The sequence below is a fragment of the Camelus ferus genome, chromosome 35 (genome assembly GCF_009834535.1).
Source record: "Camelus ferus isolate YT-003-E chromosome 35, BCGSAC_Cfer_1.0, whole genome shotgun sequence".
In the NCBI taxonomy this organism is placed as follows: domain Eukaryota; kingdom Metazoa; phylum Chordata; class Mammalia; order Artiodactyla; family Camelidae; genus Camelus; species Camelus ferus.
This window is the reverse complement of record NC_045730.1, coordinates 5,660,859-5,674,630: the sequence shown is the minus strand read 5'-3', so window position 1 is coordinate 5,674,630 and position 13,772 is coordinate 5,660,859. Positions and strand designations below refer to the sequence as shown.

At 38.5% G+C, this 13,772-nt stretch overlaps 1 protein-coding gene across 3 annotated transcripts in view; it reads left to right on the top strand.

Moving 5' to 3' along the window:
* Positions 1-13,772, top strand: part of USP6NL (USP6 N-terminal like) — a 132,560-nt gene that overhangs the window by 29,774 nt on the left and 89,014 nt on the right. The gene's annotated exons all lie outside the window — the stretch shown is intronic.

Below are 13,772 nucleotides of genomic sequence, written 5' to 3'. Positions count from 1 at the left end.
AGAATGTTGAGCCACTTTTCCTATATTTATTTGTCATCTATGTATCTTTTTTGGTGAGATGATACAGATTTTTTAAAAACCAAAATGTAATTCCTTAAAAAAAAAAAGCCAGTAGTAAAATGCGTTCTCTGTAGAAAAGTATAGCAAAAGAAGATAGTAAACGTTTATAGTGCCACTATTCAGAGGAAAAATCACTGGTAACATTTTGATTTTTTTTTCTTTGTATTTGCCAGATGTTACCACATCTGCTTTCTCATTCTAATAAATACGGTTATTATTTTTGAACCATTAGAGAGTGAGAAAGTGTTTACCCTTAAATACTTCAGGGTGTATTTCGTAAAATCCAGCATGTTCTGTTACACAGCTACCATGGAACGGTCATAGGCAGGAGATTAACAATGAGAATTATAGGTTGTATTCAAATGTCATGTATTTTCTCATCCCTTCTGGCCCAATATCTAGTCTGGATCTTGTGTTCCATTTAGTTATCCCGACCCTTCTCTCCTCTAACCTGTAATTGTTCCTCAGTCTGTCTCTGTCTTGCATGATCTTGATTTTAGAGTACAGCTCAGTTCCATATATTAGAATATGTGCTCAGATGTTGCTGATGCAATGTGTGATAAAAACATGGGAAGAGAATGAAAGAAACAAGAAAAAGCTGTTGGTTGCTTAGAAGTGAAGGCGTGACAGTAGTGAACCTGTGTGTTCAAACTGATGGTTGTATGATTTTCAGTTTTCAAAACCAAGTACTGATAGCAGGGAGACAAGGGGTGGTGATAATTGAAATTTATGGAAATGTGAGTCCAGGTGTTCCTCTCTCCACTGGTCAGATGTGGAGGACAGAGCTGACTGAGAGGATGGTGTCCTGTACTTCCCCTTCTTTGCAGAGACAGAGGAAAATAACGAGAGAAAGCGAAGCTAACAGAAAGTACTGTTCCCCCAGAAAAGTGGAAGCAATTTCTCAGCAGCTAGAAATGCAAAGAACTGGAAAGTAAAGCCAGCAGATACTTAACACCTCTTTCATGTTCAGAATTGCCCTAGGAAATGGAGCAAGGTATAGAAAGAATTAGGGGAGCTTGTTTTGAAGAGTTTGATTTAAATGTTGATTTGTCTGTATCAGATCTTCAAAGCGTGTCACTGAAAAGCACAGCTTTGATTTGAGGTTTAAAACTTGGTCTTTGACCCATCTGAATTCTGGTTTGGTTTGCAAGTGATAACAGGCTCTTCAGAGATAATATAGGCAGTTAGGATAATTGTTGTGCTTTGTTCTCCATTTGCAAATATTTTCTCATCACCATTGATTTGTAACACTTATGTCATAAATTAACACCCTTGTGGAGAATACATTGTGGATGGACATATACGCTCATGAGATAGCGCCTCTTCTTTGAAGAGCTGAATTTCAAAATGACACATTTTTACGGAAGAGACTTGGTGTCATAGAAAGCAGAAGCTTTCGGATCCTGTGTTTTACTTCCAACCATGGTTGGTTCACTGTGTATCTCAGTTGTCCAGGTGATGAGTGGGAACATTCCAAGCCAGCCTTTAAAACCAACACAGCAGTGTAAATCAGCTATACTTCAACTTAAAAAAAACAAAACAAGTAAGCCTTTAACTTCATGGAGACAAAGGAACTGCTTTTGATTTGCTCTGGGAGCCATCATTTTGTGAGTCATTCAGGATATCCAAATAATAAATGGGAAAGAAAGAAAACTAGGAGAGGCAAGTCAGCAGTGCAGTTGAGAGGAACACATAACCGGTGGAGAAGCTCTTTAGGAAATGTAACATTTAACCGTATTAACCTGACGGTCACTTTTCTCTTTTAACTAACTCTGTAGGTTTCCTTTGAAAAGGGCTGCTTTGTGATAAATAGAACATGTAACAAAGTATTAAATATTAATTGAGCATTATTGCAACTTGGCTGTTACAAATCACATGGCAGAAACAATGGTTATACTTGAACTGAAATTGTGTAGCCTATGCCTCTGATGGTGAGACCAACAAATTTACAGACCTTTCTGGGGATTTCTAGTGTGCAGCGGAACTCAGACTTCTCTTCAAGGACTAGAATGTCAGAGAGGTGTGTGCGAGGAGGAGGGCAAGGGATTTATAGGATATTTTTGGAGGTACCATATCTTATATGCAGATCTGGGAGCTTGGAGTTAGCAAGATCGAGTTGTATTTTTATCCACGTTATATTTTCTGTATTTCAAATATGAGATTTTTGAGAAATTGGAAAAAAGTCTCAAGGCTTTGACAGTGCAGGGTATTTTGGATGCCTATTTCTGAGTGTATTTTTGAAAACTTGGGCATGGCATCTGTGATGTGCTGTATGAGAATTTATAGCAGAGCACTTTATTTTTCCTGTCATGACTTTTGTGAGAAAATGTTTTCACTGCGCCTGGTGATTTACAGATCACCCCCGTTTTGTTTTGTTTTGTTTCTGACTAGTTAATGCTCTGCAAAATCATACATTTTGGACTTTGAGGATGGTGGTTTTCACATGTGCTGAAATCACTTTGAATCCAGCATTCTGAGAAGATACAGCCCATCCCTTTCGTTGTTTCTTATTAACTGCTTCAGAGCCTTCAGGGAGAGCTGAGCAGAGCGTTTATTTCTCTGAAGTTGAACTGTGTTCACGCCTGAGCTTCCTGAAAGCAGAGACACAGTGAGCTCTTGGTGATGAAACCTGTTGGATTTCTGGAGGAAGCAGCTGGAGCCTTTGGCTTGTTAAGTAGCAATGATTCAAGTCTTGCAGATTGTAAAGGAGCTGGTGACACCATCCAGGCAAAAAGCAGCCAGAGTGAAGGAAGGTAGGGACTTCGTCAGGATGAACCATCGGAGCAGTTTTCAGGCACTTAGAGGTTTTTACAAATATCGACCTGAATAACAGCTATGAAAAAGAAATTTTGAGTTATCACGTATGCTTTTGCTGTTCTGGTGTGTTTCGGTATCTGAACAGGATCAGGTAAAGGCATAATTGTTAACACGCCTCGTCACTACTGTTTTTAGACCACAAATTAGAAGCATATCGTTTTATTACAAGGTGCGGTGAGTGAGGAGAGGTTATGACATCATCTGCTTCAACAGCATTTTTCAGGTTGTAAAGATCCTCTTGCATTATTTATTTTGGAGGTAGAAGAAGAATGTAAACAATCCTGTTTTCTTTTAATTTTAAAATAGAAATGTTCATGGCAGAAATCAGACAGGAGCCGGCTAGGATTCTGCCTATAGCAGGGTGAAAGAACTGGATGATTCCGATTTGTGGGACTAGCTGATAAAGTAAGAGTAATAAATAGGAATTTAGCCAGTGAGTGGTAGATTTTATTGCCTTTTTCAGTGAATAATTACTTCTATTTATGATTACATGCTTAATCAATGCTGTTTATATTTAAAATAGTCCTGTATTTATAACCTGTGTCAGTTTGGGATGTGCTGAAATACATTTTCAGCATCTTTTTTAATTGCATGCCTGACTTACAAATCTTAACACGAACTAGGGCAGATACATCTTTGAAGAGATACTTGTATATTTTGCTTTTTAAACGTTTGAAATAGCAAATCTCCAAAACAGACATTAGGAACTGAAAAAAGTATAGGCCATCAGCTGTGTATTTATAACACTGCAGTTTCACTAATTTAATCTGTGGTTTTAAATCAGTCAGTCGATAAATTTATATATCAGCCTTTTCATATGTAAGACATAGCATTCTATCTTTATGTGATTCGATGAGCATCCGTATACTTCAGATGGTATAAAATATAGATTATTCTGGATTTTTAAAAACTTGACATGATCTGTATTTAAAGTAAAGCCTATAAGATTCCTTAAATCCTGTGTAAAATGATTTAGGGTGATGGTATGAAATAATATTGTAACACATAGTTTCTTTTTAAAAATTTAAAAAGATTTTTTGGGGGATAATTGGATTTATTAATTTTTTAACAGAGGTACTGGGGATTGAACCCAAGACCTCATGAATGCTAAGCACACACTCTGTACTAAGCTATACCCTCCCTGTACTAAGCTAAGTTTAATGAACCATATACAGAATATTATAACTGAAAGAAACCTTGGAAATATTTTTGACTCTTCTCATTTTATGGAAGAACATAGTATTTGTTTGTTTGTTTATTTGTTTATAACACATTTATTGTAGTTGGAAGAACATGGTATTTAAATGGACAAAAATGCATCTTAAAAAAGTAGAGAAACTGTTGTCGTTAACCTCTGAAATTGTGATAGTATTATTGAGGATATTTTACATTTATTTATCTCCTGTTTTATACTTTATTTCTCCTTCCCTTTCTTCTGAAACAGAAGATTGTTTTTATCTCTTGAATAGCAGGATTCTAACAATTAGGCATTTAAAAAAAGTTTATTGCTTTTACTATTTCAGGGAAATATAATTTAATCCTAATCTGTTTGGAAATGTCAGATTAATACAGTTTGACCTTTACAGACAGTCAGGTTTTTTTTTTTTTTTTTAATTGGAATGTTTCTTCTAGTTTATGTGTTTTCAGTCGTAATCATAGTTACTTGATATATACCTGGGGAAAGAATAGTATTTTTCTTGCCTTTCCTTATGCTTACACACACACGTACACTTATAAATAATGCAGTTGTACTGACAGGAAATGCCATATGAATATGGGAAAAATAATACTAAAAGATACAATATACTAAGATAGTAGAATAGCTTTGATTCTTAGATTTTCCCCCCTGTATTTTCAGACAATTTTCCATGACCAGGAGAGGCAGCTTGTACATAGACTTTTTTCTTAGAAGCTTGTTTTTTTCAAACTATTCTAATAGTGTTTTTAATCAGTTAGCTAATGTATTTACTGTTAGTTTTGTCTTTTTGCAAAGTATTGTTATGTTTTACCAATTTTTAATATTGATGAACTGTTTGAGAAAGAAAATCCTACTGACAAATATAAGACAACGACCCACAGAGTTTTTAACTCATTCTTTAAGATGTACTGTGAATTAGGATGTCTGTAGAAAGAGCAGCATTTCAAAGCATTGTATTCGCATTAATATTAGGAAACAGTATGGAGAAACTGGGACTGACGTACTTAGGATAGATGGTTTGAGGAGTCTTCATCTGTTAGTCTTCCTTGGTGTGAGATAGGAAACAAACTTAATATATTTTAAGTGGGATCCAAGGGCATGACTAAGAATTATTTGGGGGAAGGAGAGAAATTATAGAATATTCATGAATATTTTCTCTAAAAATTTCAAAATACCTGCCAAATCACTGCTTTGTCATTTAGTAGGAATATTAATCAAGTATTCCAACCTTCCAGAACTCAGTGGAATGCAGTGCTAAGAGTTCATGCTAATGCTCTTTAAGGGACTTAGAATTTTGCCACAGCACTATGAGAAAGGGAGAGAAACAGGAACATTATTTTAAGGATGATTTTCGTGAATCCACATTTTTATTCTAACCATGCTGTGGGGAACTGGTGGAAATGATTGACATTTGTAAGGTAGTTGAAATGGATAGGAGTAGATACTTTGTAATACAATCTGGGGCAAAATAAAAGGAAGACTAGGCAAAAAAAAATTGATCTTTGGAAAACTCTCTTTGCCTTATGGGAAAGAGGGTCAAATATGCATGTGTATATTTTTGTTTGGTTGTTCATTCATCATTCTCTCATTATTCATCCGTAAAACCTTTATCGGGTGTTCACTATTTGTAGGACACTTTGCTAACCACTGGGATACCAAAGTAAGATACGATCTCTGCACATGCCTGGAACCTCAGCTGTTTGTTGAACAGAAGGATATACATTCAGACAGTCTTGTCTAAGGGGCGTTTGTATAGTCAGAGTAGAGAGTTGTATGTTTTGCTGTGAGATCATCATGGGCAGAGTAAAAGCAGTTTAATCTTGTGGATCATGGAAAGGAACGGGGTAAGTGAGGTGCTAAATGGAAAAATAAACCCTAACAGTTTTCCCCTGGAATGCCCCGATTAGCCTGTGTCTCCATGGCCAAGCTTGACTAGATTGGGAAGGAATGACCCCATCAAGTAGACTGGAAGTAAAACCATAAAATCTGTTCAAATGTATGTAGGCACAGATGTAATCATTGTAGCTGTGTATTAGTAAGGAGCCTGGTTTTCTCCTTTACAGGCCTCATGTTTATTTGGACAAAAATATTTTGAAAATAGTACATGTTTCTCTATCTGGCTAAACAGGAGTATGCGAATATAAGCCAATCTTTTCTTACTGATTCAAGGTCTTTATTAGAAAATATATTTTTTGTAGGTTACAAAACCTGATGACCATTTTTACTAAAATGATTCTTAAAACAAGAGTAGATTTAGAGTGAAGCCCTGAGAGCTTCTCCTGTTGGTAAAGCGCGTAGCCTTTGGTGTCTGCCCTGAGCTTTTCTTTCCCACTGTCATCCTTTAGCATCTCTCCTCTGGGTTGTTAAAATAGCCTCCTCATTTATTTTGTTTGATAAACATGCTTTGAACATTCATCCCATCTTAGATGCAAGGATACAGAGATGTATCCTCAAGGATCTCATATGCAAGTGGTAAGAGGCAAAAGGCAGTCATTGCAATAGTATGATAGGTATTGTAGGAGACAGGGTGTCATGGGAACCCCAGGGGGACCTGGCCCTGGGTTGGTGGTTAGGAGAGCTCAGGGATTAACTTCAGTTTTTAGTGAAGTGACCGTTGCCCTTATCTGAGCTAAGTATCAAAGGATGCATGAATGCCAGGGGCGTGAGCACCCCAGGCAAAACACACAGCGGAGGAGAGCTCAGGTGCCCAGCCGTGAGTTCATGTGTTGCATGAAGGAGTTTGGAAATACTCTTCAGGTGATAGTGGGAGAAGGTGAGAAGACTGGACAGCTGTATGTAGTCATTTAACTCTGGATTCCATCCTTCCACTGCTGCCTGAGGTGGCTTTGTGGAACAATTCCCCGTAAAGCCTGGAATTTAGACTTAACCTCTATTTCTAGCTGTGATTATCACTACATCTCTCCATGCACCATTTGTGCAGCTACACAGAGGGAAGCTTTGCTGGGAAGCTTGCTATTTCCCAGACATGCTGCTCCATCAGGAAGGCAAGTCTTTCCCTGCCTTCTCCAGCGCTTACATTGCTTATCAGATCAGCCTACAAGGCTCAAATGCCACCCCTACCAAAAAAGCCTTCCCTGATGTTTTCTCCCCCTGCCCCTCGAGGTCAGACTTAGTCATTTCTTTCTTTGTATTCTCTTAGCATTTTATTTTGCCTCTGTTACTACACCTTTAAAATTCTATAAGACCTTATGATTATATTTATTGAATTGACCAATAAATGTTAATTGAAATGATATTTTGGCTCACTGGACTTTTTTTCCTTCCATTCTGTTTTTAAACTATGGTTTAGATAGTGATCTTTAAGTAAGCGAAATATTATAGCTGATAAGGTAACAGTGGACAGAGTAGTGTGTGCTTCCCCTTAAGATACTGTGTAATGGTCCAACAGATAACGGCTTTCAGCTTATGTTTAAAATGTACCCGTATTTTGCTACATGCTGACTATTTAAGCTTGAGAAACTGAGGTCATAGTATCTAGTGTACTATATTTAGTTGTTTGTTTGACGTTCCCTATGACTTACAGAGTTTCATGCTCTTGTCCAAAAAAAGAAGATACCATGATAAGAATTATTTCATGAGAAGTTGAAGAACAGCTGCTTGCAAGAAACACTGTTCTTTGTCCACCCAGTGTCTGTACTCCCTTAAATCCTTACTAACAACAGGATCTTGATTTTGTTTGTAGTGAGATTGTGCTCAGTTAAAAAACAAACCAACAAATAAACTCTGTTTCCTGAGACGTAAGCAGAAGCCTGCTGGGGACTTCCAGAAAGTTTTGCCTTTAGAGACAGTTGTCACCCCCACTTCCTTCTTACATCCTTCTTTCTACCTGAAATGTGAATGTAATTTTTGGAGTAACAGCAGCCGTAATGTAACCATGAAGACAAAAGCAATCTGATGGAAGGGAAACAAGTCTGGTCTCTAGAGACATCAATGAAACCAGTGAGCATTTGCACCAACCCTGACTTACCTCTAGACTTCATTTATTACTTGCAGTTGAAGCAGTCCTCACTAGTATGATATCCTATGTGGTAAAACACACACACACACACACACACACACACACACACACACACACACACACACACACACACACACACACACACACACAAGGGTATCTTTTAAATAGTCTTTTAGCATGCGGCTCAAACACTGCTACAAGGTGCTTTGTTCGGCTGGGCAGTCTTAATGAGGAGCCACACGTATCCTAAGTTGAAACATAGATGTGGCCATTATAGCACGGTGGGGGGGGCATTGGTGATGTCTTAAGTCCTGTGGTCTAGTTGAACCACCGTGTGACTTTAGGTAAGTCAGTGACTGTCTCTGTGTCACCGTGGTTTCCATCTATTATGACGTGGTGTCCCCTGTGATCTCACGGAGCACTGGCATTCATAGTCCACTCCCTTTCTTAAAGCCAGTTTTGTTTTTCTGTGGTAAGCTCTTAAATTAAAATGTCAAATTCAGTGCCTCCCTGACCATGTTTGTTCTTTCTAAATACACACACACATACACATTCTCACACACAAACACACACTCACACACAGACACAGTAAACTGGATTACAGTAGTCTTAGAAAGTTGTATAATTGGCCTAATTATAAAGAGCTTTTAGAGATTTTCAGTTTACTGCTATGTTGAGACAGTTACGTGAGTGACTGCAGCACTGGGGAGGGTGGTCAGAACAAGGACTATAACTGGGCACGTTGGGTCTCAACCCTGGATTTGCTACTCGCGTACTAGCTGTGTGACCTTTGGTAAATTACTTACCCTCCCTGTGCATCAGATTCTTTGAAGAGTAGGGATAATAATGGTGTGTCCTTGACAGGAGTGTTGTGAAGGAGAGAAACGGCGTGTAAAGGACTCTGCACGGTGGCTGGCACACACTAAGGGCTACATGTCAGCCTCCGGTGATATTTTTGTTGGCTTTGTTATTTTTACTATTGTTATTGCTGGTGATGTAGCACTCCTGATCTCTTAGACAGCTGACAGCTTGTTTATAGTTTTCATGTTGGGGACAGAACACAGGGTTCTGTGGACAGTAGTCTGGTTCAATACAGTGATGTTTGGTCATCTTTATATCAATGTCAGTTTGTGAATTTATTCTTTAAGTTTAGAAATGTAATACTGAAGGGGAAGTTATAGCTCAAGTGGTAGAGTGCATGCTTAGCTTGCACAAGGACCTGGGTTCAATCCCCAGGGCCTCCTCTAAAAAAATAAATAAACCTAATTACCTCCCCCACAAATAAACAAACAGAAAGAAATTAATGTTGGAAGTCATAATTGTGGGCAAAGTTAATTGTTAAAATTTTATCAAAACCTTTAGTGAAATATATTTCTGTGTACAGATTTTAATTGATAATCTGTTTTTAAATATTGTTTTAAAGAAAAATGGGCCCATTTTGGTTAGCTCATTGGCTCAGTGGATTGTTGTCTTAACTTTGGTGAAGAATTTTGGAAGGAAGGCAGTGAATTTTGCAGTCACTCGTTGCTTGAAACTGAGTTATTTGAAAGATTTTCTTTGCATTGTTTAAACTTTTTAGACTGAACGCAGTAGTCTCCTTGTCAGTGAGGCAGTACTCCGTCGTCATGAAGAGCCTGATCTGAACTCTGTCCAGCATGTACACTAGCCACTAATACGTGGTTATTTAAAAAATTCAGTGCCCCAGTCATGCTGGCCACACCCTAAGTGCTCAGTAGCCGCATCTCAGAAAGTTCTGTTGGACAGCACTGGATCGACGCGCAGCCAGACTGCTGGCCTTCCTTCCCCAAACTCTTCGTAGTCACGTGACTTGGGCAAGTTACTTCACTGTCCTGTGCTTCAGTCTCCACACATGTACACGTGGACCACGCCCAGCAGATGGGAGTTCTCCGACGTTGTTACTGTGGATTAGGTGCGTCAATATCTGCAAAGTGCTTGGGGCAGCACCTGGCATGTGTGTGTGTGTTAAACAGATGTGCGTCATGTTCAAATTTATTATGCTTTATAATTTACTAATGTTTAGGGGGATTATCCTTTTGTCCTTTACATATCTTTTATTGCCCTTTTGAGAAAAAAAAACGTGTATATACCTACCTGCTTGAATAATTTTTTATATTTGAATGTTTGTATTTGACCACAACTGAAGAGTAATGTTTCTGTCATGCACTCTGGCTTAAATACTCATTGGGAGTGCTCAGGGCTTTCGGGATGAAGTCGAAGTTCCTCTGTCAGGCATTTTGGGAGCTCCAGCCTGCCCTTCCCAGCTCATTTCACTACCATCCAGTTCTACCATCCAGTCCTTTGTTCCCTGTTTCAGTTAATCACTGCCTTTGCTGTTAAAAAATATTCAGTGGTGGTGGTTTCACCTTTTCACATGGTGGATGAGCTCTCCCAGAATGCGTAGTGTCATTATCTGTGCATTTAGTAAATGCTCATGGTACGCTTGTTGAACAAAACAATCTTCCATTTTTGAAATGCAAGCAGTATTTCTATTAATATCAAAACACATTTGCTCAAGTAATCTCTGAAGAAAAGGGAATTTAAAACCCCTCCCACCATCTGCGGTGTTAGTGTCAGAAATGTGCCCCGTTCCGCAAGACTCTCCTGCTTGTCTGTATCTGTCCCAGTGGGGAGGGCTCTGGGTAATAGTTCTCACATCTGTAGTCACTACCCCGCAGCAGGGGGACATGTAAAGTACCAGTGTCTGGTGACAAATTCGGTGATTTTCTGGATGATGCATTCTGAAAGGATGCTGGTTTATCTTGGTTTACTCACTTTTAAGTTACCTCCCATATTCTTTGGTCTGCTGTATGTTGCTTCTTTCTGTGCTTTTTTTCCTGACTGTACTCAAATTCTTATCATATGAATGTAATAAAGGGGGAAAAAGTCATTCAAAAGGAAAAAGGTATTTATTATAGCAAGCACAACTTAGTTTTTGGGTTTCTATAATAATGACATCTAGATGTAATTAGGTTATTTTACACTTTAAACAGGTTATTTTCTCCATGTGAGGAAAAGAGTATAAAAACTCTAAACTTCTATTGTAGAGTGGTGTATGCCTGCAGTCTAGTAAGATCATGCAGGATTCCCGCTTTTTATTACAAGTTACTTGATATATAACAACATCAATGGCAAATCCGTATCTACGGATAGCTGCATGCTGGATTGCATGTAGTGTCACACATGTATGTTGTGCAAGCTGCCTTGTGTTATGCTGATGGAAAAAAAGTGAATATTATAAAGCTAGTAATGTGAGTAACATTTATACACACATACAGTCTTGCAGTGTAATCGAAGATACTGAGACATTGTCTTTGAGACGTTCATGCAGCATCCTGTGTTGTGGTCTTGGGTTTTCCAGAGGTGGCCACGGGGTTAGTTGGGAACTGTAGGACAGAGGTACCAAATTCGACTTGGCAATGGTTTAGAGGAGCCCTTTGCAAATATCACTGCTTGTTCCCCTTAACGTGTATACCTGTGGTTACTTTTCTAAGTGCTGTGCCTTCATTAAGCCGTGAGCTTCTCGAGGGCAAGGACCACAGTTCATTCATCGTTTGAAGAAAAGTGGGTTCTGAAGAATGCAGTGGTTCAGGAGCTTGTCTGGTATTTGTTTCTCTGTAGCTTTTCACCCAAGTGATGAATGTGCATATGGATAGTAGGTAATTGGTGTATTTAATCAGTTACCTAAATATGGAGAGGACTCAATTCTCACTTGATATTATTTTATTACTGAAACAGACTGCCCAGCAGATATTATAAACATTATCTAGAGAACAATTAGATTTGCAGTGAGTTATTATGGTTAGAATGCTACTTGGAATTAATTGTTTGTTTGTACCACTATCTTGATATAATTTAAATGTGCTGCAGTGTCTTCATTCAGATAACTTGTAACCCTTTAAAAATTGGCTGCTTGAGTACTGTTTCTCTCCTGTTTGGCAGACACCAGATGCAGTGATGGATAAAGGTCATTATGCTACTTAGTCATGGAGAGCTTCTAAGGACTATTACCTGAACATCTGCTAACCTCATCACTGCAGCTACCCAGCACACCCACCACAATACAGATGCTGTACTTTGAAAATCTGACTTAGGCTAATCTAAATTACTCCTTTAGAACATTTTAATATTCCTTTAAATTTTAAATAATTGTGAGAAAGCCCTTATCTTTCTGTAAAGTGAACAATCAAAAATATCAAGGACAGACCAGCTTGTCCTGGAGGCGCATGGGCTGAATTATCAGGCTAGGAATTGTCTGTGTACAAAACTGGTTGGGGGAAGCAGTGATTTTCTCATGCATTCTGATTATCGTATGAAACCTTGACTGAAAATGTAGGGCTTGGAGTGGAGTTGAAAGGAAGAAAAAAGTTACCCAGACTCTGCTGTGAGAAAATTGAAAAGTGAGAAAGAGTATATTGACTATGAGGTTTTCAAAAATGGGACCAAATACTTTTAAAATTTTGGAACAATTGCAGCGCTTGCTTAAACAGCACATGTACTAAAAACGAAATAATTACAGATTCACAGAAAGTTGCAAAAAGTAGTACTGAGAGGTCCTATGTACCCTTCACCCAGTTTCCCCCAATGGTAACATGTTATAGAACTGTGGTTAAATGTCAAAACCAGGATGTTGACACTGGTGCAATCCACAGACCTTATTCAGACTTCACCAGTTTTATGTGCACTTTTGTGTGTGTGTGTGTGTGTGTATGGTGGTGTATAGTTTTACATAGTTCTGTCACAATATAGGGTGCTTGTAACCACCATCACCATCAAGGTACCCAAGAACTGTTCCATCACCTTTATAGTCACACCCGTTCCCCTACACCCTCCCTGTCCTTCCCTAATCCCCTGCAAACACTGATTTGTTTCTGGTCTTTATAACTTTGTCGCTTTGAGAATATTATATAAATGGGATCATATATTGTGTTACTTTGGGGAACTGGCTTTTTTTTGGTCAGACTGTTTCATGTATCAACCATTTGTGGGTTTTTTGTTTTGTTTTGCTGAGTACTGATGTACCAGAGTTTGTTTAACCATTCACCCATTGAAGGATATTTGGATTGTTTCAAGATTTTGACCAGTACAAATGAAGCTGCTGTGGGCATTCATATACAGTTTTTTGTGTAGACATGAGTTTTCATTTCCCTGTGATAAATACCCAGGAATATGATTGGTGGATTGAACAGTAAGTAGAGGTCTAGTTTTTCCAGAAACTACCAAAAGACCAATACTTTTATTTCTTCAAAACTTATTTACTAATGACTAATAAAACCGAGACATTGAGAAATTAGTCAGTTCCCATATGATGGTGTTCTGCAAAACTCCATGTCTGCAGATGAAGAGGCAACCAAGTAGAAAGTCAGCAGATACAGCAGCCAAGTTACAGAGGAAGCACAAATGGCTAGTAACTTGTGAAAGGATTTTGAATGTCACTGGTCACCAGATAACTGTTTATAATTAGAATTACATTCAGGTGCAAGTAAGTTAAAGTCAGGTGGAATGGCTGGAACAGTCCAGGGCGGGTAGTAGGGCAGGTAGAGTAGGTCAAGAAATGCCTTGAATAACCTGGGTCTTTTCATTTTTCTCCTCAGTCACACTCAATCTTTGTCCTCATGTTTGCAAAATAGCTGCTGCATTGCCATCCTCAGGTCCAAGAGCCAGGCCAGAAGAAAAAGGAGAGAGGGAAATCCAGAGTGG